The sequence below is a fragment of the Palaemon carinicauda genome, chromosome 16 (genome assembly GCF_036898095.1).
Source record: "Palaemon carinicauda isolate YSFRI2023 chromosome 16, ASM3689809v2, whole genome shotgun sequence".
NCBI lineage: Eukaryota > Metazoa > Arthropoda > Malacostraca > Decapoda > Palaemonidae > Palaemon > Palaemon carinicauda.
The window spans coordinates 17,210,126-17,232,625 of record NC_090740.1 but is presented as its reverse complement, the minus strand read 5'-3'; the positions used below and the strand labels follow the sequence as shown (position 1 = coordinate 17,232,625).

Genomic DNA, 22,500 nt, shown 5'->3' with positions numbered 1-22,500 from the left:
TGGTGGTGATTACACAAGGTTCTCACACAGTTTATATATATATATATATATATATATATATATATATATATATATATATATATATGTGTGTGTGTGTGTGTGTGTGTGTGCGTCTTGTAAAGATTATGCATTCCCCTATAGGTATATATCAAGATAAAATTCTCTCTCTCTCTCTCTCTCTCTCTCTCTCTCTCTCTCTCTCTCTCTCTCTCTCTCTCTCTATATATATATATATATGTATATATATATATATATATATATATATATATATATATATATATATATATATATATATTGCATTATCTTCAACATTTTACCAAAGATTTACTTTACTCGTTATAAATGCATTACATTGAACGATTACTATGGAAGAGGAAGAAGAAAATATCTATGCAAATTAACCCAAAACCTCAACCTCCTGCTGTTGTTACGGCTGGTTTTCCCCAGATTTGGCGGTACTTCTTGGTGGGGTTGGAGTGTGTGTGTGTGTGTGTGTGTGTGTGTGTGAGAGAGAGAGAGAGAGAGAGAGAGAGAGAGAGAGGGAGGGGGTTTGGATTAGGTAGTTGTGGATGAGACTGGCGAGATGGGACTTCTGGGAAGTGAATAAGAAAACGACTTTCCGTTTGCCGCTGCCGTTCCAGAAGACGAAAGATGCCTGAGCCAGCTCCGAGTGATGATAGCATATATTTTTCTTGAGCTTAGTCTATCTCGGACTCAAAGAATGCAGTTTCATGCTTAGGTCTTGTCTATTACTTAAACTTTCTTTATTTAGGATATATATATATATATATATATATAATGATATCTCAGTGTATAAATCTTATGAAAGGTATTTTTTTTCTTTATTGCTGAGTTGAATTGGTAGAATGATAATAATAATAATAATAATAATACTTTCCCTAGCCCTTATTACTTCTGCACCAGTTATACCTTGCGTCAGCCTAAAGGCTAAAGCCTCTTCCACCTATTTTTGTCGTAACGGGAAGGCTTTGGATACGTAGGTTCTTCTACCTTGGGTTAAACAAAGATAAGAAAAAAGTATATTCTCTTTACCGTTGGTCAAACCCGGACCGTTGTAAGTGGTTTGTGGTCCACTTGATTTGTCAATGAATGTATTTATCTTTGCAACTGCACCTTTGCAACAGTAGCAGCAGCAGTAGCAGCAACTCAACCATTCAGTTTCCCTTCGCACGTTAATGAATTATCCTTACGATTTGCATGATCTACGATAATTGCTCTTTTGTGTACACAAGTCTTATGTTTCCCTGATAACTTACTGTAAGTCACTTCCTCCTTACAGTATATGCATCGTACAGTTAGTGACGTCACGCTATTCTTCTTTCATTGCTTGTTCCTTGGCAGTTGAGTAGGAATTGAATTCTTTTTATATATATTCTTACAAGTTTCACAGGATGAAGTTAACAGTAGAAGCTAATTTAAACTATTTTTTATTTTGGCAGATTCTTTAACTTGGTCTTTTTGCAGTTTGGAAGTTATTCAATTTAGGTGTAGCTTACATAAAGCAGATGTAGTCTCTCTCTCTCTCTCTCTCTCTCTCTCTCTCTCTCTCTCTCTCTCTCTCTCTCGTGCATGTCTTTTATACAATTTTATTCTAAATAAGAGGAAATGTTGAAAAACGCACAGACGAATCATATTTTACATTTAATCCGTCAAATAGTACTGTATCTCACAAGTTCGCCTTAAGTCCAATACATGTGTTTTGCGACCCATTTACTACATTTCTATTTGTTTCAGAGAAAAAATTCTTTGTTTGTCCCTGTAAGAAATGGATCACTATATCTGGTGTATCTTGCATGCATGGTCGAGATGGAACCGTATCTCTACCCAGGTCACGTTTTGCTTTGTCCTCTTTCCAAAGGAAAAAAAAAAGGAAGCTTTTATTTTTTTGAGTTACGAGTGTCTGCTATACATGCTTGCCAGTTGCTTGATTTTCTCGACATGTGTTTGTGTGTGTGTGTCCGTCCACGTTGAATATATAGCATAATTCTGTATTCTCTCATTTTCTCGAGAGATTGTGTCCACTTTGGGGAAGTGGATCTCGTACCACATTTTTATATTTCATACGGTCTGGGAATTCAAGTTGCTTTATGAGGTTTTCCAGATCCTATTGGTACAAAATTTAAGTCCTAGACCATAGCGAAATTTGAAAATACTTAAGGTATAAGACACTCCTTTAAAATCTACAGTTTATAGACCAATGTTATTGTATGGTTAGGAAATTTTTATTAAGACTACATAAAGCAGATGTAGTCTCTCTCTCTCTCTCTCTCTCTCTCTCTCTCTCTCTCTCTCTCTCTCTCCACTCGTGCATGTCTTTTATACAATGATTTTATTCTAAGTAAGAGGAAATGTTGAAAAACGCACAGAGGAAGCAAAGCTCGAGAGAACAGAGATAAGAATACTGAGTTGGATTATGGGAATATTACTGCCTGATCGATTGGAAATTGATGAAGCAAGAGGAATGGCAGGTGTAGTAAAGATTACAGAGAGGATACGAGTGCCACGACCGAGATGGTATGGACACGTGTGGAGGATAGATGGTTGGGTAGTGAGTGAGGAGGGCTTGAGAGGAATCTGTTAGGGGAAAATCATCATGAGGAAGGCAGAGAATTAGATTGCGTGATAAGGTGACGGATGGTTTGGAGAGATGAGGTTTGGTGGAAGAGGATGCCTTTGATAGAAGGCATTGGAGAGAGCACGTCAGGCAACCGACCCCTTAATGTAGGGATAACGGTGGGGAAGAAATATATATATATATATATATATATATATATATATATATATATATATATATATACATATATATATATATATATATATATATATATATATATATATATGTGTGTGTGTGTGTATGTATATATATGTAGATAATGAAATGTGTATGTATGTATGTATGTACATTCATACATACATACATACATACATACATACATACAGGATGTCCATAAAGTCTCTTTACTATCAAAAACATCGATTACATACGCCATTGATGAAATATCTTAATCAGATCAGTTCTGCGTACTTGGCAGTTATCAAAGTTTTTCGCCACATCACATTTGTGTATATCAGGCCCCCGGTTGATGAATGAGTTACTGTTACATGAACCCCCCTATAAAAATGGCCACTCCTGAAGAAACTGCAAAATTTCTGCCATGGTTTATTGAAACCAAATTGGTTATGCAGATCCAATTAAACTACAGAAACATGGAAGAGATTCGCCATAATGTGTTAATGCATGCATGACACAAGAAATTTATGGAGGCAGGGACAGTCATGCATAAAGGAAGGAATGGACGGTCTAGAACATGTGAGGAAAATGTCGATCGTGTAAGACAAGCTTTTGGTCGTTCTGAATTGTCTATCCGTACTGTTGACGGGTCACTTTCAACTACCACTTTCAACAGTGCACAAAGTCCTACATGAGAACTTGCGACTGCAAGGTTACCAAGTGCAACTCCCACAGGCACTCGGGCCAAAGGATACATATAGACGATAAGAAGTTGCAATTGACATTCTGGAACGATTTTTTTTAGGAAGGAACATTCCTCAACCGAGATTGTTTGCGTGACGTGGTTACCTATCATGTTTCAGGGAAAGTAAACGCACAATGTGGGCATCTAAGCATCAGAATATTTCCATGTGACTGTAGTCAGTTTGAAATTAGAAATGCTGTGTCTTATAAAGTTTTCTTGATTTGGTTTCATATGGGTACATAGTGGAATTTTATCTTGGTTCCCCAAGTGGGAATGTTGGACAACTTGCATAATTTGTATAATCCAAAATGGCTGGCAAAATTCCCATGGATTTCTTTTGTGTATTATTGTCCTAGAATAACATATATTACTTTTCACCAGGGGGTTTCTTGTGTCGTAAATCAATTTTTTTTATCTTTTCATTTCAACTTCAATCTTATGTACACAGGGTAGGAAAATGCTAAATTTATATTAGTAGACAACAAATTTTGATAGAAAAATCAAGTTTACATTAATATCGTTCATCTTATTTATGGTTTCCTTTTGTGAAAGGTATCCTTAACTAATGCAAATGAAAATTGTAAGGATTCAACAAGAAATGATAATTACATAACTTCTATAACAAGGAAAATGAAGATTCGTACTTTGCTTACTTGAAAACAAAAATATTCTAATTGAATAGATACCCATATTAAATAGTTGTATTTTCCCATTCATCAGTAAGATCAAGAACATACTCCTTAAACTTGTGGCTCTCACTTTACTGACTGGCATCTTCCATATCATCTACATCGAGGTCTTTGAATGGGTCCTCCCCTTCTTGTATGTCAGCATCTGACACCGTAGTTACAGCATCTTCTATTTTTGTTTATAGATTGCACCTTTATTGTTTACCATTGCAACAGCAATTTGATGTGCATACCTGGTATTCTCTGTGGCAGTCACACACCCCAGTGATTCACCTCTTATTCTCTATCCTGCAGTGACACTGGCTCACACCACATAGCTCTGTTGGTTCAGACTCGCCCTTAGCAGTGGCAGAAACGGTGATGTTATCCTGGATATCCTATTCAAGCTTAATTATATCAGTTGACTTGCCAGGCGGAGCTTGGTTGTTTGCTGCTTTCCACATCACTTGCAATTGGGACCTAGGCACATGCTCCACCAGGTTCTATGTAGATGGAGTAAGATGCATCAATTTGGAGGTATTTTTAGGGGGTTAACATCATCAATTAGGCAGATTCCATGAAGGTTCCTGGTTGCAGTCCATATACAGCAAGAAAGAAAGTTTTTGCTGCCTCCATTAAATCAGCCTCTGTGGCATCTACCTCACTCGGTACATAAGCCAAGCCTGAGAAGTCCCCTCTCAATATAGTATTTAGTACACTGATCTTGCTTTTTATCACCGAGAGCATACATACCAAGGATTGCTAGGCATTTTGGCCCAAAGCACAGGTTTCTTTGATGTCTAGAACTGTCCAATTCCAACTCTCCAAATGTGCATGCTCTCGGTCGGTTATGAAACCTCTTAATCTTCTGGGAATGGCAAGATTAGTGTACTAAATGTTATGTTGAGAGGGAACGTCCCAGGCTTGGCTGGTGTACTGGGTGAAATGGGTGTCACAGAGGCCGGTTTACTGGAGACAGCAAAACTCATTTTTTTTCTCTTTTTGTTACCAAATGGAACAAATATTTCTAGGTTCACTATGTGGTCAATTAGAATGTCCACCTGGCTACTATGGAACTTCATCGAGATAATCCAAAGGCTAGTGTGGGGTGTGGAATGATTTACAATCTAACCATTGGTACATTTTCTTTAAAATATGAACTATTGCAGATCTTTACCTTGACATTTTTGACTGAATGAGTTGAACCACAACTAAATGATCTTCAGCCAACCGCTATTTTTCAGCAAGATGGTGCACCACCACATTGGGGACAGCATGTTCGTTGGTTCCTAAATGAAACGTCCCTACCAGTGGATTGAAAGGGGTAGCCCAGTTCCATTCCCACCTAGTTCATCAGATTACACTCCCTTGGACTAATTTCTATAAAGTTTTGTTAAAAATATAAAGTATCGAACAGAAATACAGGACATCACTGACCTCTAGAAAATGATGTCTGATAACATTTCCACCACTGATGAGGCTATGCCATAGCAAACAGTGCAAGAAATAGAGTATTGTGTTAATGTACTTCATGCAACTAAGGGTTCCTATGTAGATATGTATTGAATGGGGCAAAATACTCGATATCGATTCCTGTTTTGTAATAATTTCTACGTATTTGTTCATTTGCTTTTTGCAATCTTCTTTCTTGTTGCTAATTTTAAGAAATAAACAAATATATATGTTTATATATATATAATGTTTGTATGTATACATACTGTATGGGGATACCTTAATGTGGTGAAAGGGCCACCTATGCTGGGTTGGTTTGCTGTGAGCGATCAGACTAAAGTCTCGTACCATCACCAGTCTTCAGTGGCCAGCGTGGTGATATATATATATATATATATATATATATATATATATATATATATATATATATATATATACATATATATATACATATATATATACATATATATATACATATATATATACATATATATATATATATATATATATATATATATATATATATGTTTATATATATATATAATGTTTGTATGTATACATACTGTATGGGGATACATTAATGTGGTGAAAGGGCCACCTATGCTGGGTTGGTTTGCTGTGAGCGATCAGACTAAAGTCTCGTACCATCACCAGTCTTCAGTGGCCAGCGTGGTGATATATATATATATATATATATATATATATATATATATATATATATATATATATATGTACATATATATACATACATATATATATATATATATATATATGTGTGTGTGTGTGTGTGTATATATATATATATTTATATACAGTATGTATATATATATATATATATATATATATATATATATATATATATATATATATATATATATATATATATATACAGTATAAGTAAGTATATATTATGAAGGTTGCAAAACTACGATATAGAATCATAGCCTCATAGGAGCAACAAAGAATATTACCGAGTGTGGGAGGCAGGAAGAGAAAATAAAAACATTGTGGTGGAATGAGGAATTGTATGATGAAGATAAAAGAAGGTTTATTTTAGATGTTATCACATGACAGAAGGAGAGGTCATAAACTAGCATGTAGGAGGATGGCTAAGGCAGTCAAGAATGTCAAGAGAGAAAAGGAGCCACTTTTTGAATATTGAGGGCAGGAGAATGAGGGAGAGAATAAACTATGGCAATAAATCCCGAGAGACTTTTATCATGAAAATACGAGTCTCGAGTAAAAGAGGAAATTTTAGAGATTTTCGGAATTGATGAAGCGCTGTTTCGATGTAAGAATTATTTTGAAGGCATCTTGAATGTTGTAGATGGAAGAGATGCTAGGCAAAAATGTTGCAAATTTGAGGATGATGGTAGAAGTGACTGGTTCATAACGAGGAGAATCAAGAGATAGAAGAATGGCACAACTTGAGTTGATGGTGTTACAAACGAACTGCTTCAATATGTAGGTGATGTGATTAATTGGCTAACCTGGGTTTGAATGGTTTGTGTAGGAGAGAGAATGGCTTCAAAGGAGTTAATGAAAGCAAAACCTGTAACGCTATATATATAAAGCTTGAAGAGAACTAAAAAATTATTTGGCATAACATATTTAGTAGATCAGGGTAAGCGTACAGTGACGAGCCGAGAGAAGGTTGTGACTCAAAGACAATGTGAAAGCAACTGAGTAAATTTATTATAGAACACTCTCCTTTATATACAAAAGCTCAAAGCAACAAGAATTTTCATGTTTGTAAAACAGACACTGTTACAAAGGAGAATAGCAGACATGTTTAATCTGGTTCATTTTAGTGCAAGGGAAGAGCGAAGGTACAAGCATAATATATACACAAAATGAACTATGTACGATCGTGTGACACAAGGTTGGTACAGTACGCTTGGTTTTGGTTTGATCTTGACTGAGTAACATATTTCTGAGGAATTAATAGCCAATTACTATCGCTAGAGAGTGGTCCTTTGACTAGCCAGACAGTACTACATTTGATCCTTCTTTCTAGTTACGGTTCATTTTCCCTTTGCCTGCACATGCATAGAATAGTCTGATTTATTCTTTACAGATTTTCCTCTGCCCTCATACAACTGACAACACTGTGATTATCAAACAATTCTTCTTCACACAAGGGGTTAACTACTGCACTGTAATTGTTCAGTGGCCACTTTCCTCTTGGTAAAGGTAGAAGAGACTCTTTAGTTATGGTTAAGCAGCTCTTCTAGGAGGACACTCCAAAATCAAACATTGTTCTCTAGTCTTGGGTAGTGCCATAGCCTTTGTACCTTGGTCTTCCACTGTCTTGGGTTAGAGTTCTCTTGCTTGAGGGTACACTTGGGCACACTGTTCTATCTTATTTCTCTTTCTATTGTTTTGGTAAAGTTTTTATAGTTTATTAAGGAAATATTTATTATAATGTTACTGTTCTTAAGAGATTTTATTTTTCCTTGTTTCCTTTCCTCACTGAGGTATTTTCTCTGTTGGAGCCCCTGGGATCACAGCATCCTGTTTGCCAACTAAGGTTGTAGCTTAATAATAATAATAATAATAATAATAATAACTGTGTGGCTTTAGACAAAGAGCTGCTTGTTTGCACCAAGCATATAAGTAAGACTTGTTTTAGAAGTTTGAGAGTAGAAGAGTAATTCAGCATGTGACATGAGTTAGATCTAGAAGCTTTTGATTGAATTGAACTAGTGACAGTGAAGACTGTATTATTATTATTATTATTATTATTATTATTATTATTATTAGCCAAGCTTCAACCCTATTTGGAAAAGCAAGATGCTATAAGCCCAAGGGCTCCAACAGGGAAAAATAGCTCAGTGAGGAAAGGAAATAAGGAAATAAATAAATGATGGGAATAAATTAATATATAATTCTAAAAACAGTAACAGCGTCAAAACAGAGACCTATATAAACTATTAACAACGTCAAAAACAGATATGTCATATATAAACAATAAAAAGACTCATGTCAGCCTGGTCAACATAAAAACATTTGCTCCAACTTTGAACTTTTGAAGTTCTACTGATTCAACTACCCGGTTAGGGAGATCATTCCACAACTTGGCAACAGGTGGAATAAAACTTCTAGAATACTTTGTAGTATTGAGGGAGGAATGGAATAGTAGTGATTGAAAGCTTTTAGTGTTTTAAGATATATATTGAGTGATTTGTTTGTATGAAAATGTCAACTGATACAAGGGTGTGTTTGGTTTCCGGTGTTGTTGAATATATTCGTTGCTGAAGTGATGCGAGTAGTCGGAGAAATGAGAGATGTATCAATGTTGTGGGTTAAGAAGGTAAATGGTAACTAGACTCTAGAGTATGAACTCTTTCCGATGTGGGATAGCGAAAATAATTGACAGGGTTTGGAAGTGTTTGCAAAATAAGCAAGTTCCAAGTGAACGAGATCAAGAGAAAGATATTAAGGTAAATAGAAGTAATTAATATTAATGTTCATGAAAGATAAGGGGGATCGCTTGATTTATATAAGTATTCGGTTTTATTGCTGATGATGGTAGTAGGAAGAGAAAAGAAGCAAGTAGTGGACCAGATAAGGTATGGGAGGTACCAGCGTGTTTACAGCGTATTAGGGAGAGAATTAAAGTTTGTGAGGAAGCCAAAGTGAGAATGTATGGAGTGGGCTATAAAAGTAACTCTCTTATGAGACTACATGCAAAATTCATGAAATGGTTAGAAATGTGAAAGACAGATTTGTTGAAGTTGATAATTGTCATATGGAAAAAAAAATAGATGAGAAGAAATGTTGGAAAAGTACAATTTTGAAGTGTGAAGTTAAGAGAGAAATACCTGGAAATTGCTGTGAGGATGTTAGAGGAGCTGTAGTTATTAAGAAGGTGCCTTAATTCAGAGAAGAGCAGTGTTGCATGCAAGATGGAGGGGACATATTATTTGAGTTTTATTCCTCCACAGCTGATAAATCTCATTGAAACGAGGCTTGATATTCCTAAAATCAAAGTCTGGGTCAGCGGGCACCATAGCGAAACAGTACATTACTAAAGGTTTAAAGGTCACTCATGAATGGCAGAGGTAAGGGGCAGTGACAGTGCCCTAGTGGGTCAGTACCCTAGAGCCTGACTATATATTCATCTGATCAGCAACCAAGCCCCCTAACCACCCAAGCTAGGACCAGGGAGGGCCTCAAAAGATAGACCTATAAACTATCCCACAAGGATGGTGAGGTTGCAGGCACTACAAGAAATTATCAAGTTTGAGCGGGTCTCAAACCCCGGTCCAACAGATCACCTGGCAGGGACGTTTCCAATAGGGTACCTAAACCTAAGAATTTCGGTAAATAGATGTCAGTAGCTTCGGCATCTTCTCTGTTCAAGAGAAGCTGCATTGGACTGTTACCTCTTCTTTATGGAGTTGCTGAGGAAACAGGAGGCCGGCCTTTTAGGGATCGGCCACAACTAAACGCAGCGAGCGTGGAGGTTGCAAGGAAAAGGTTCCTGCGGTAATTTGAAATGTAATTTATTTTATGTGGGTGGCCACGCCTGACGAGAGAGTAGGCCTAACCCTCTGTTTTAAAATACCGCTGCGGTTTCCGACGTCTTCGCCCAAGACCGCACCATTTTCCGAAGTGTCAAGTCATCTGTCAGTCGAGCCTAAGCCTAATGGAGACAGAATTAATTGTGGGTGCTTCGGAGGAGAGCTTTGTAACTTTTACTAGATCCACTCCCAAAGAATGACATGTAGGGGCTTGTTAAGGTTAATGGTAGTTTCCTGGGCCCGTCCTCAAGATTCCCCTAGCTAATGGCGAAAACAAGATAATGGGAGCCCTGGTACTGCTTGGCATTTGCTGTTTCAAGGTGGGCTCCATCCTTATGTAGACACACAAGTCTCGCCAGATATGGACTGAGGAAGATATTCGCGGATTCCGATAGCTTGACCTCGCTCATTGTCCACGCTTGCTTTTTGTCGTAGATTAGGCAATGGGTACTTGGGCAGTTTGAAGAAGGGAGGTCGTTCACCTTTCCCCAAACAGAAGAAAAGCGCAGTGTGACCCTTGTAGGCCTACCAGATCTTGAGGTGCGATATTATGATCAACCCGTGTAATAAACCTGTTTGTAAAAGTAGGTCTTGTAGTGTGTCTATACACAATACAAGGAGTAATTTGCGGCCAGAATAAGCCTAACTGTCTGTCATATACAACAATTGATTTAGTGAAAGAAAAACTGGGCAAAGATATTCCATGACAGACAGTAAATTTCCCAGACAAACAAACTTAAAGGTTATACAACGGGATGTAAATAAAATACACATAAAATCAAATGTTTAAATTGCGACGGAGATCAGCAAACTAATTCATCTTAGAATACGCTGCTCAATAAATTAACTATTTCATGCAGACATTAATTATTACCGAGATAGTCTCGATGGTTAGATTAGAAAACGGAGAGGATGACTAATAAATTATGCAAAAACCAAGCAAGAAAACGAAGATTAGTAAAGTGAAGATAATTCTTCTTCTTCTTCTTATTGTTATTATGTAATTCTTTAGTTTATTTTTACATTCAATGATAAAAAATTCTCCATTGAATTTGTTGAATAAACAGATAAGGAATTAATTTTTCTGTATCCCGGCGACCGTAAACTTTATGATCAATTTTCGAAATGCGTTTTCGTATTATAACGAGAGAGAGAGAGAGAGAGAGAGAGAGAGAGAGAGAGAGAGCGGTGGAATCCTTTTGCGTGAGTGTCCTGTCCCTTGGGTTGCAGTGGTGCCTAAATTGTGAGGTGGGCTGGCGGAGGAGAGTGTGCGGTAAGTATGGACGTGTGAGAAAAAGAATCCTGGGAGAGTTGAGTCTGAAACTGAGAGTCTGACTGTCTGAGTCTCGGACTCGGCCTGAAACCGACTTAGTTTGTTACCGACACTCCGCGGGTGAAGGTGTAGCAGAGCGTCTCTCTCCTTCCACCTAACGCAGAAAAATTCGTGTTTGTGTTTCTCCCCTCACACTTTTCGTGTGGATCTGTCCCTGTTTGTGATCTATCTGAGCAAAATCGTTGCATTTCTTCTGTGCAAAAAGGTAAGATTACACATACACACACAAAAGGAAGACGCCCACATGTAAAAATAAAATCGCCTGTTGACATCAATGTGATGGAAACTCTGGTATTTAAATGAAGTGTGTTTGTTTTAGTTTTTTTTATGGAAAATCCAGGATGCCATCCCATATCCTGTCAACTACAATAATGACAGTAGTAAAATAGACTGAACTTACATGTTTTTGTGCTTTAAGTAGGCTTAAGAATGCGTGTAATCACTCATGTCCTGCGTGAACCTTTTAAATTGTAGGCGTTAGTTTTATTTTGGAAAATTTTAGTGAAAACACAGTTTGGAACAATAATCGTACGTCATTGCAAGATTCTCTCGGACATTCAGAAATAAGTGACCATTTATGGTAATGTGGAAGTGTTGTTTGCCGTGGTGGGTCTTAAGTTTTGCTTTGAAAACTTCCGAGATAAGTCATATTTCATTTGTAAATATCTGATTTTACTTATCATTCTCTCTCTCTCTCTCTCTCTCTCTCTCTCTCTCTCTCTCTCTCTCTCTCTCTGATGGAAACGTCTTGAACTCCATTAAGATCAAAATGAATAATTGAAGGCCACTTAAAAAGGTCCCAAAATATCTGGATTCATTACCACTACGTTAATATACCAGTCGATCCGGGAATTTGTGAATCCTAAGCCCTTCTTTAAGACCATCTTCTCTCTCTCTCTCTCTCTCTCTCTCTCTCTCTCTCTCTCTCTCTCTCTCTCTCTCTCTCTCTCTCTCTCTCTCTCTCTCTCTCTCACCAGAACCTGCCTGCCTCATTCCAGGCGTGGCACCCCACCTCGTGTAAAGCATCCATGCTACGCACACACCTCCTCAACCGCCCTTCTGGCTCTTTACCATTTACTATCCTTAATGTGATGTCCCTCCACCTCCATCAAGGATCAACCATAGAATGTTATATTCATAGTCTTCGAATGAAGGACCTTTTAAGTCATGTCATATATTTCCCGCCACCTCTCTCTCTCTCTCTCTCTCTCTCTCTCTCTCTCTCTCTCTCTCTCTCTCTCTCTCTCTCAAAAACTTTATTCCCACCACATGTCTAAACTCCCCCCCCCCTCTCAAACTTACCTACCGGTCCTTTAGGTGGCCCGAAATGGGATCTCCCCCCAACCTCCACCCTCCCTAGATCTTACCCACACCATTTTGTGGTAGTATTGAAGCTCTCCTCCACCAACCACTTCTCTAAATATTCTAGGTATGCCAACCTGATTGACCACTCGGAAACGCCGTTTGAGTTTATTCTACTGTTTTAAGAAGAAACTTATCCCTCATTATATATATATATATATATATATATATATATACATACATATATATATATATATATATATATATATATATATATATATATATATTATTACTCTCCAAGCTACAACCCTAGTTGGAAAAGCAAGATGCTATAAGCCCAGGGGCTTTTATATATATATATATATATATATATATATATATATATATATATATATATATATATTTATATATTCATATATATATTTATATATATATATATATATATATATATATATATATATATATATATATTTATATATATATATTTATATAAATATATATATTTATATAAATATATATATTTATATGTATATATATATATATATTTATATTATATATATATATATATATATATATATATATATATATATATATGATTTTAATACGCTTATTTATTTATATCAGTAATGTCTCTTACTATTGTTATTAATATGGTCAATATGCGTGAAATGTTAAAAAATAAACGTCATTAATGTAACACTCGTAATAAACGTGATTTGACTATTAGCGATATGGCGTTGTTACTAAACTATATCGTAAATTCGAGGGTCAAGATCCTGCTTGAAACGCCGAATAGGATTTTAACTTATGTCTGACAAAAACTTCATATTTGACATCTATACTTTCCTAGCGAAGCTGATACGCCCAGTTCTCAAGGTCTGTCTCACAATAAGATCAGTCTTCATTTTGGTTCATTATTATTATTATTATTACGTAATAGTGACCCCGAGCAGAATGACGTCTGATTATTTAAATAGATATGCACACCCACAGATTCAACCCTTCCCACCCCCTCCCCCTTTCCTAACTACTACAATCCGTTGTGTGAGATTCTATAGTCCATTTATTTTAGCGAGTCATATTTGCACCGACTCGCAGCGGTGCCCTTTTAGCTCGGAAAAGTTTCCTGATCGCTAATTGGTTGGACACGATAATTCTAACCAATCAGCGACCAGGAATTTTTCCGAGCTAAAAGGGCACCGTTGCGAGTCGTTGCAAATATGACTCGCTAAAAGAAATGGACTATAGTTTCCAGTGTATCTCTCACCATGGTTTGACTCGTTCATGCTAGCGTGTGGAAGGCAAATTTGTGGCCTGTTGTTCTTGCTAGTTTCTGGTTCTTGCGTTTAATTTGTGTATTCTATTTTGCTGAATGATCGTTAATTAATTTAGAAAAGAATATGGTACCGGGTCAATTGAAAAACAGGAAAACAAAACTCTCTTATTTAGTTTGAAATTTAATACTGCATGTGATTATACTTTTAACTATCGGTGTGCGAAGACGACAAGGTAGTTACGAACTAAAAAATCATTTTAAAAAACCAATAAACCTTTATTGAATTTTGTTAAAAATGGGATATGAAGTCCCATCTGTCAAAAAAAAAAAAAAAAAAAAAAAAAAAAAAAAAAAAAAAAACCGCTGTAAAAGTATGATCATTATAACACGCAAAACATCAACCTACAAAGTACATTGTTGGTGTTGGATGCCCGATACTATAAGGTAGGATAGTTTCCCCTACCATTTGGTCGGGTCATATAAATATATCGTCGGCATGAACCTGAAGTTTTCCCCAACTGAAAGGAATTATTCAGCCCACGACGGAGAACGTAGCACACCGAGACCAGGGAAAAAATTACTAACAAAAACTATTGCTCCAAAGACCGTTATAATGTTAAATAAATATAAATTTAAGTGATTTTTTTCTATCTACTTTATTTTACGTTTTTCATTGGTTACATAATTGTTTGCAAAGGGTCCCATTAACTTAAGCGACAACTGTATCAAGTTGATCATATGAAAAATATTTAATAAGGTGTTATATTGTATATACCACAGTCTGCATTTGTTTGTTTTTTAAACTCATCTTGTGATGATTCGCCCTAGAGTACATGTTCATTGTCGAACTTCCTTTTTTAGCTGATAAAAAAGGCGGATTTTGAAAGAAGAATGATGGCAATTATCTAGCTAGCCAAAGTAGTGAATAGTTTGCAAAATTAAGTATATTAGTAGAATAATATAAAGTGTGGTTTATATCAAGTAAACAACTTTTAAGCCCTTTATGTATTTTTATTCAAGCCACTCATATTTTCTTATTTCCTTTAACCTGTAACATTGCATTTTTTTGATGTTGTTAATAGTTTATATATGACATGTCTATTTTGACGTTGTTACTTATTTTAGAATGATTTATTGTTAATTTGTTCTCTTCATTTATTTATTTCCTTATTTCCTTTCCTCACTGGGCTATTTTTCCCTGTTGGAGCCCCTGGGCTTATAGCATCTTGCTTTTCCAACTAGGGTTGTAGCTTGGATAGTAATAATAATAGTATATAATTTTCTAGTTGCTTATTCAGGCGACGATGACTATTGTTGCTCTGATGCCGGTTAAAAAATGAATCAATCGAGCACTTATGGCTCACTGTTGCCATGAATAGCTGTATTGTCTCGTTCATTTTAATGAAGAAAATAACTATGACGTCATTCGAATCGTAACAGCAACAACCATAACGTCATTCGAATCGTAACAGCAACCATAATGTTATTCGAGTGGTAACAACAACCATAACGTTATTCGAATCGTAACAGCAACCATAACGTTATTCTAGTGGTAACAACAACCATAACGTAATTTGAATCGTAACAGCAACCATAACGTCATTTGAATCGTAACAGCAACCATGACGTCATTCGAATCGTAACAGCAACCATAACGTCATTCGAATCATAACAGCAACAACCATGACGTCATTCGAATCGTAACTGAGAACCATGACGTCATTCAAATCCTAACTGACAACCATGACGTCATTCGAATCGTAACAGCAACCATAACGTTATTCGAGTGGTAACAACAACCATAACGTTATTCGAGTGGTATCAGCAACCATAACGTTATTCTAGTGGTAACAACAACCATAACGTTATTCGAGTGGTATCAGCAACCATAACGTTATTCTAGTGGTAACAACAACCATAACGTTATTCGAGTGGTATCAGCAACCATAACGTTATTCTAGTGGTAACAACAACCATAACGTCAATCTAGTGGTAACAACAACCATAACGTTATTCGAGTGGTAAAAACAACCATGACGTCATTCGAATCGTAACCGAGAACCATGACGTCATTCAAATCCTAACTGAGAACCATGACGTCATGTGAATCATAAAGTTGACTATCGTCGTTATCAGCTACTTCACAATATATAGCTGGCAGTGACGCTGCCACAGTTTGTGCTGGATGAGTCAGTGGCTGCTCTTTTCTTCTTCTTCTTTTCTGAGTCATACTGTCGCTGGCGGATATCAGACTCCTAAAGACATTAAGTCTTAGAATATTATGGGATTGCTTCCACTTGCTGATAAAGATTAGATTTCCATGAGCTTTGGCTTTAATTCCGCGTCTTTCATTTTATTTGTAATCGGATCTCATCCTTGCACTGAATGATAACAAAAATGACGTTTCTTGATCTGCTCACTAATTTGTTTCTACCTACCTGTTTCTCTTGTTTTACAATTCTCACGTCATTTGTTTTATCAGCATTATTTGTTTTATCTTTTTGTTAAAATTACATATTCTTTACAATCACAATATTTACAGTATAATCACATTTAATTGCATTTTTCTATAAACAAATCCATCTAATTTAACAATTTACACATCACACATCTTGATTTTAATTTTTAGTCACTCAAAAACAATAATTTATATACTTTTTGGTGAACATTATATTCATTCTTTCTTTATTCATTCTTTCAGAATTATTAATAACAATGTCGCAGTTGAGTGCAATAGCCTCTAACAAACTTGGCTAGTATGTAGGTATTTTGTGGAATTACTCGACTTCCAACGAAAGGGAAATTCCACTATTATAGCATACCAGCGATGTCGCCCTAAACCTTTCCTGTAAGCGTTTTGACACCATCCTTCCGCTGGATGTGACGTCAGTCGTTTATCCTGCATGTTGTTTCCCAGTGTCCATGATTATGCCAATAACAAGATGCCAATTAACCTTACTTTTATTCGCTTCGCTTTTATCACAATGTTAAGCCTCGATCAGAATGAAACCCTTGGAGGATTCTGTTGTTATCCAAGAGGGTACACTCGTGCACACTGTTCTATCTTATTTCTCTTTCTCCTGGTTTTTAAGTTTTTATAGTTTATATACTAAATATCTAATTTAATGGTGTTACTATTTTTAAAATAGCTTAATTGTACATTAATTCTCTTGTAGTTTATTTATTTCCTTGTTTCCTTTCCTCACGGGGCTAGTTTTCCCTGTTGGAGCCTTAGGGCTTATATTAGCCTGCTTTTCCAACTATGGATGTAGCTTATCTTGAAATGTTGATAATAATAATAGATTAATCCACCTACAATCTTAACGCTGAAATATTGGATTTGATTTGATATCAGAAATCGGGTTTATGGAGGGCCAAGTTTTTTTTTACTTTTTTAAATATTTGTTCAGGTTTTTATTATTGTTAAATCACACAGAGAGAGAGAGAGAGAGAGAGAGAGAGAGAGAGAGAGAGAGAGAGAGAGAGAGAGGGAGGAGAGAGTGAGTCCATCTAGACTTAGGATTTTAATTGTGTCTGTGTTTTGGTGTCTGTGCTTGTGTTTATCAAAGCTGTTTCTCCTAACAATATTCACCCGATCCAGGAAAGTCGACATGATGGCTACTGTTACATTCTCATTTGTAGACAAATTCCTGATTGCGAGGCAAAACCTTCACTTCATAAGTCGCTTCATTCGCATAAAACAAAAAAAGCTCACCAGTATGTATCGGAACCCTCACCCCCCTAATCACCCGTCAATCAAACACCACGCCATTCACCCCTATCTCGAATATAAATTGGTGTCATTAGGATATTGAAGCTCATCCTTTCTCATACATCTTGCATAGAAACGCTTGCCCGCGTGACTTGACTCCATTATCACATTTACTGTCTACTTTAAATGTAGTTTTGTTGCTGAAACGATTTCACCAGTTGTGAAATACCTGCCATTTCACATCTATAACGTTTACAACGCTTCCAGAAGGCTAAAATCACTGCCAGCATCTATAACACGCTTCAAGGAGGCTAAAATTAATGCCAGATCTTTGCTCAGACACCATCTACAATGTTTACAACGCTTCCAGAAGGCTAAAATCACTGCCAGCATCTATAACACGCTTCAAATAGGCTAAAATCACTGTCAGATCTTTGCTTAGACACCAACTACAACGTTTACAACACTTCCAGAAAACTAAAATCACTGCCAGCATCTATAATACGCTTCAAGGAGGCTAAAATTAATGCCAGATCCTTTCTCAGACACAATAACGTTTACACTGTAGGTCTAACTTCCTGTCTCCTACATCTTGCTCCACTTCTCCCATACAGAAACCCAGCTTTTAAGCCATAACAGACCCTTGTCTCAGATCTACTTTTACACCAAACGAGTCTCTTAAAATGTTTTGCTTCATTAAGTTTATATTCTATACCATCTTACATCACTGACACTCCACACTGCCTCTCTGTTCATTCAGCTATATAAATTTTATTGGTATGTGTGTCACATACCACTAAAAGCTTTTCAAAATTCTCTAGTAACTGCTGTATGACAAGCTTGATGTGCACATTTTATTCTATCTGAACCATCTTTCAATTAAAATCTTGCCATCCACTTTCCCCAGCTTAACACAACTTTTTACCATATAATAGTCACCTTTAGCAGTTTTATCTTTCATACACTTATAATAAAACCTGCTCAACTTAACGATCAGAGTTTCTCTTTCGTTTGTATTTAATTACCATACTTGTCTTGACATTTTCCAACCTCTGTTGCACTCCTTACACCCTCAACACACACATTCACAGGCATTTCCAAATTATTATACACTATTTATTATTATTATTATTGTTATTATTATTATTATTATTATTATTATTATTATTATTATTATTATTATTATTATCAACAAAGCTACAACCCTAGTTTTAAAAGCAGTATGCAATAAGACTAAGGGCCCCAACAAGGAAAAATAACCCACTGAGGAAAGGTAACGAGGATACAAACAACTACAAGAGAAGCAGTGAACAATCATAGTAAAGTATTTACAGAACCGTAACAACCTTAAAACATATATTATTATAAAACTATAAAGACCCTTATGTCTACCTGTTCAGCATAAAAACATTCGCTGCAAGTTTGAAATTTTGAAAGTTACATCGATTCAACTATTCTCCACGTTCAGCCAATCTTCAGAATACCCACTCTATCGACCCAGTACTGCATTCATTTTAAACACCCCATCATCAGTAGCTTACATTATCTATGTAGTTCTAACAATCAAGGTCCATTTCAAAACCATTCCTTAAGGAATTTTCGCGTATTCTTGTCACTTCATACTCCTGTACACTTTTCTCTTATGTCTCTTCCTCGTGTATTTTTATTTTTATTGTTTATATTTGAAAGATCTAATTTAATTTTGTTACTGTTCTTGAAATATTTTATTTTAATTGTTCATTACTTGTAGTTTATTCATCAACTTGTTTGCTTTCCTCACTAGTCTGTTTTTCCCTGTTGGATCCCTTGGGTTTATAGCATCCTGCTTTTAAAACTAGTGTTGTAGCTTAACTTGTAATTTTTTTTCTTAACTCACTGGGCTACTTTTCCCTCTTGGATCCCTCGGGCTTATAGTATCCTGCTTTTTAAAACTAGGATTGTAGCTTAACATATAACCTCACTCCAGCCACATTCAATCTTACCCAGTTAATTTTCTTCTTTCAACCAAACCCGGAGTTTAACTGACGCTACAAGCATCAGCTCTTACCGAGCTCGTTAGCATTTTCGTTCCTCTCTTTATAATGTCCTCTCTTCCTTTTAGCTCAACATCAAAACACATTTTCTCTTAAGAAAAAACAGCTACCCTACATTTTTGTATTTATTTCATCCAGTTACATTCATCTTTTTTAAAATGACGGCTAAATATTTAGATAGATATGCACACACGCATACACACAGATTCAACCCTTCTCACCCCTCCCCTTTTCCCTCTTGAATACACCGTCTGACCAGGCTAGGCCTACTCTCCCTCCCCTACTTAGGGACGGGGAGAGACCGATTAGTCATACGTCTGGCAATGCCGTTGAGCGTGACAGGATATATATATATATATATATATATATATATATATATATATATATATATATATATATATATTATATATATATAATATATATATATATATATATATATATATATATATATATATATATATATACATATATATATATATTATATACATATATATTATATACATTATATACATATATATTATATACATTATATATATTATATATTATATATTATATATATTACATATATATATATATATATATAGCCCGCCCCGTTGCTCATTTATTATATAGCGTGACTTTTACAGCACATAGTTCGTTGAGAATTACTTTATTTTTAATACTGGAATCCCGCGAGATGTGAGAAGTGTGTGTGCGCCATGGCTATGCCTCTGGGGTTGTCCCGGATGGGACATTTCCTCCTGCCTTAAATTTGTGTTTGTAAAATGAGAGCTAGCCAGAGAAACTGTCCTATTGTCTTTTCTCTTCGTCAAATCCCAAAAGGTCATCTGTAGGCTGATCCTCCCCCAAAGACTGGGGGGTAATGGCAAAGGTCGAAATATCATAACAGAGTTTTGTATTTTTCGTATTTTGGGATCAAAGATATACATATCTTCATGTTGATTTTCCCCTGTTGTTCAGGTTGGGTGAAGTTGATGATAAAGATGATGATGTTCAGGATGTCAATGCTGTTTCTGTTGAAATACAGTAGGCCTACTCTTAGTAAGAGTGGTTTTATAAATAATTTAAGGCATAATTTATTATTTTTTTTGTCTGCGTATACGGATACAATAATGTGAAAATGAGGAAAATGTGACCATTGTTTCTGTTGAAATACTGTAGGCCTACTCTTAATAAGAGTGGTTTTATAAATAATTATTTTAAGGCATAATTTATTAATTTTTTTTGTCAGCGTATACGGAGACAATAATGCGAAAATGAGGAAAATGTGACCATTGTTTCTGTTGAAATACAGTAGGCCTACTCTTAATAAGAGTGGTTTTATAAATAATTATTTTAAGTTATAATTTCTTAATTTTTTTTGTCAGTGCGTATACGGATACATTAATGTGAAAACGAGGAAAATGTGATCACTGCTCTAACGGATTTGTAGTACCATGTGACAATGATGTCATCTTCCCATCGGGTTACTCAGTGCCTCTTCCCAACCACCTCTCCCCGCTAGTCTTATTAGTTGCCGATTAATCTTTTGTTATCTTATCATAAACGTGACTCCTAATCATCATGAGAGGAAGATCTCAGGGCGATAATATTTCCCTTTTGTTTCATCAGTGATGCTTGTGAAGGCTAGAATATATACCGTTGTTGATAAACATTAATGTAGATGTACGTCGGTGTTAATATCTCCTTTCTGCTGCTGACGAAAGGGCCAAGAATAGAATGTGTTATAGTTAGATATATATATATATATATATATATATATATATATATACATATATATATATATATATATATATATATATATATATATGTATATATATATATATATATATATATATATATATATATATATATATATATATATATATGTATATATATATATATATATATATATATATATATATATATATATATATATATATATATATATATATGTATATATATATATATATATATATATATATATATATATATATATATATATATATATATATATATATATATATAATATAGATATATATATCTCCGTTCTGAGTGGGGACACCTTAGCGTGGTGAAAGGTTTTGTGTATTATTTATATAATTATTACTTGCTAAGCTACAATCCTAGTTGGAAAAGCAGGATGCTATAAACCCAGGGGGCCCAACGGGGAAAATAGCTTAGTGATGAAAGGAAACAAGAAAATATAAAATATTTTAAGAACAGTAACATTGAAATAAATATTTCCTATAAAAATTATAAAAAACTTACCAAAACAAGAGGAAGAGAAAGAAGAGAGAATAGTGTGCCCGAGTGTACTCTCCAGCAAGAGAAATTACTTTACACGACTGCTTTGAAATGAGCATGAATTTGAGGAAAAGCCAGGAAAGCAACCAAGTTATTTAAAAGAACATAATCCTGTAAATAAGGTTCTCGGTGGCATGATAACGTTCATAACTGTTGAAAACTACATCATCATCATCAACAAAGCTTTGCTAGTAAGAGCCACCTATGCTAGGTTGGTTTGCTGTGAGCGATCAGACTAGAGGTCTCCACCAGGATCCAGAGAAGATAGTCCCCACCATCACCAATCCGCAGTGGCCAGCGTGGTGATGTAAAGGGTCAAACCCCAGACATAACTTATTACATGTCTGAGGGATTTGTCCTGTAGTGAACTAGAAACGGCTGCATTTGTTACTTATACAGTATATTTTATTATTAT

General features: G+C 35.5%; 1 protein-coding gene across 9 annotated transcripts in view; it reads left to right on the top strand.

The window, feature by feature from the left end:
* LOC137655668 (1-phosphatidylinositol 4,5-bisphosphate phosphodiesterase delta-4-like) overlaps nt 1-22,500 on the top strand; it is a 277,338-nt gene that overhangs the window by 128,794 nt on the left and 126,044 nt on the right. The window contains exon 1 of one of the 9 annotated variants that reach the window (XM_068389618.1): nt 11,502-11,681. The exons of the other annotated variants lie outside the window; for them this stretch is intronic. The gene's annotated coding sequence lies outside the window, so the exon portion shown is untranslated. Of the gene's footprint in view, nt 1-11,501; nt 11,682-22,500 lie in introns of those variants that run through there. 9 annotated transcript variants of the gene reach the window in all.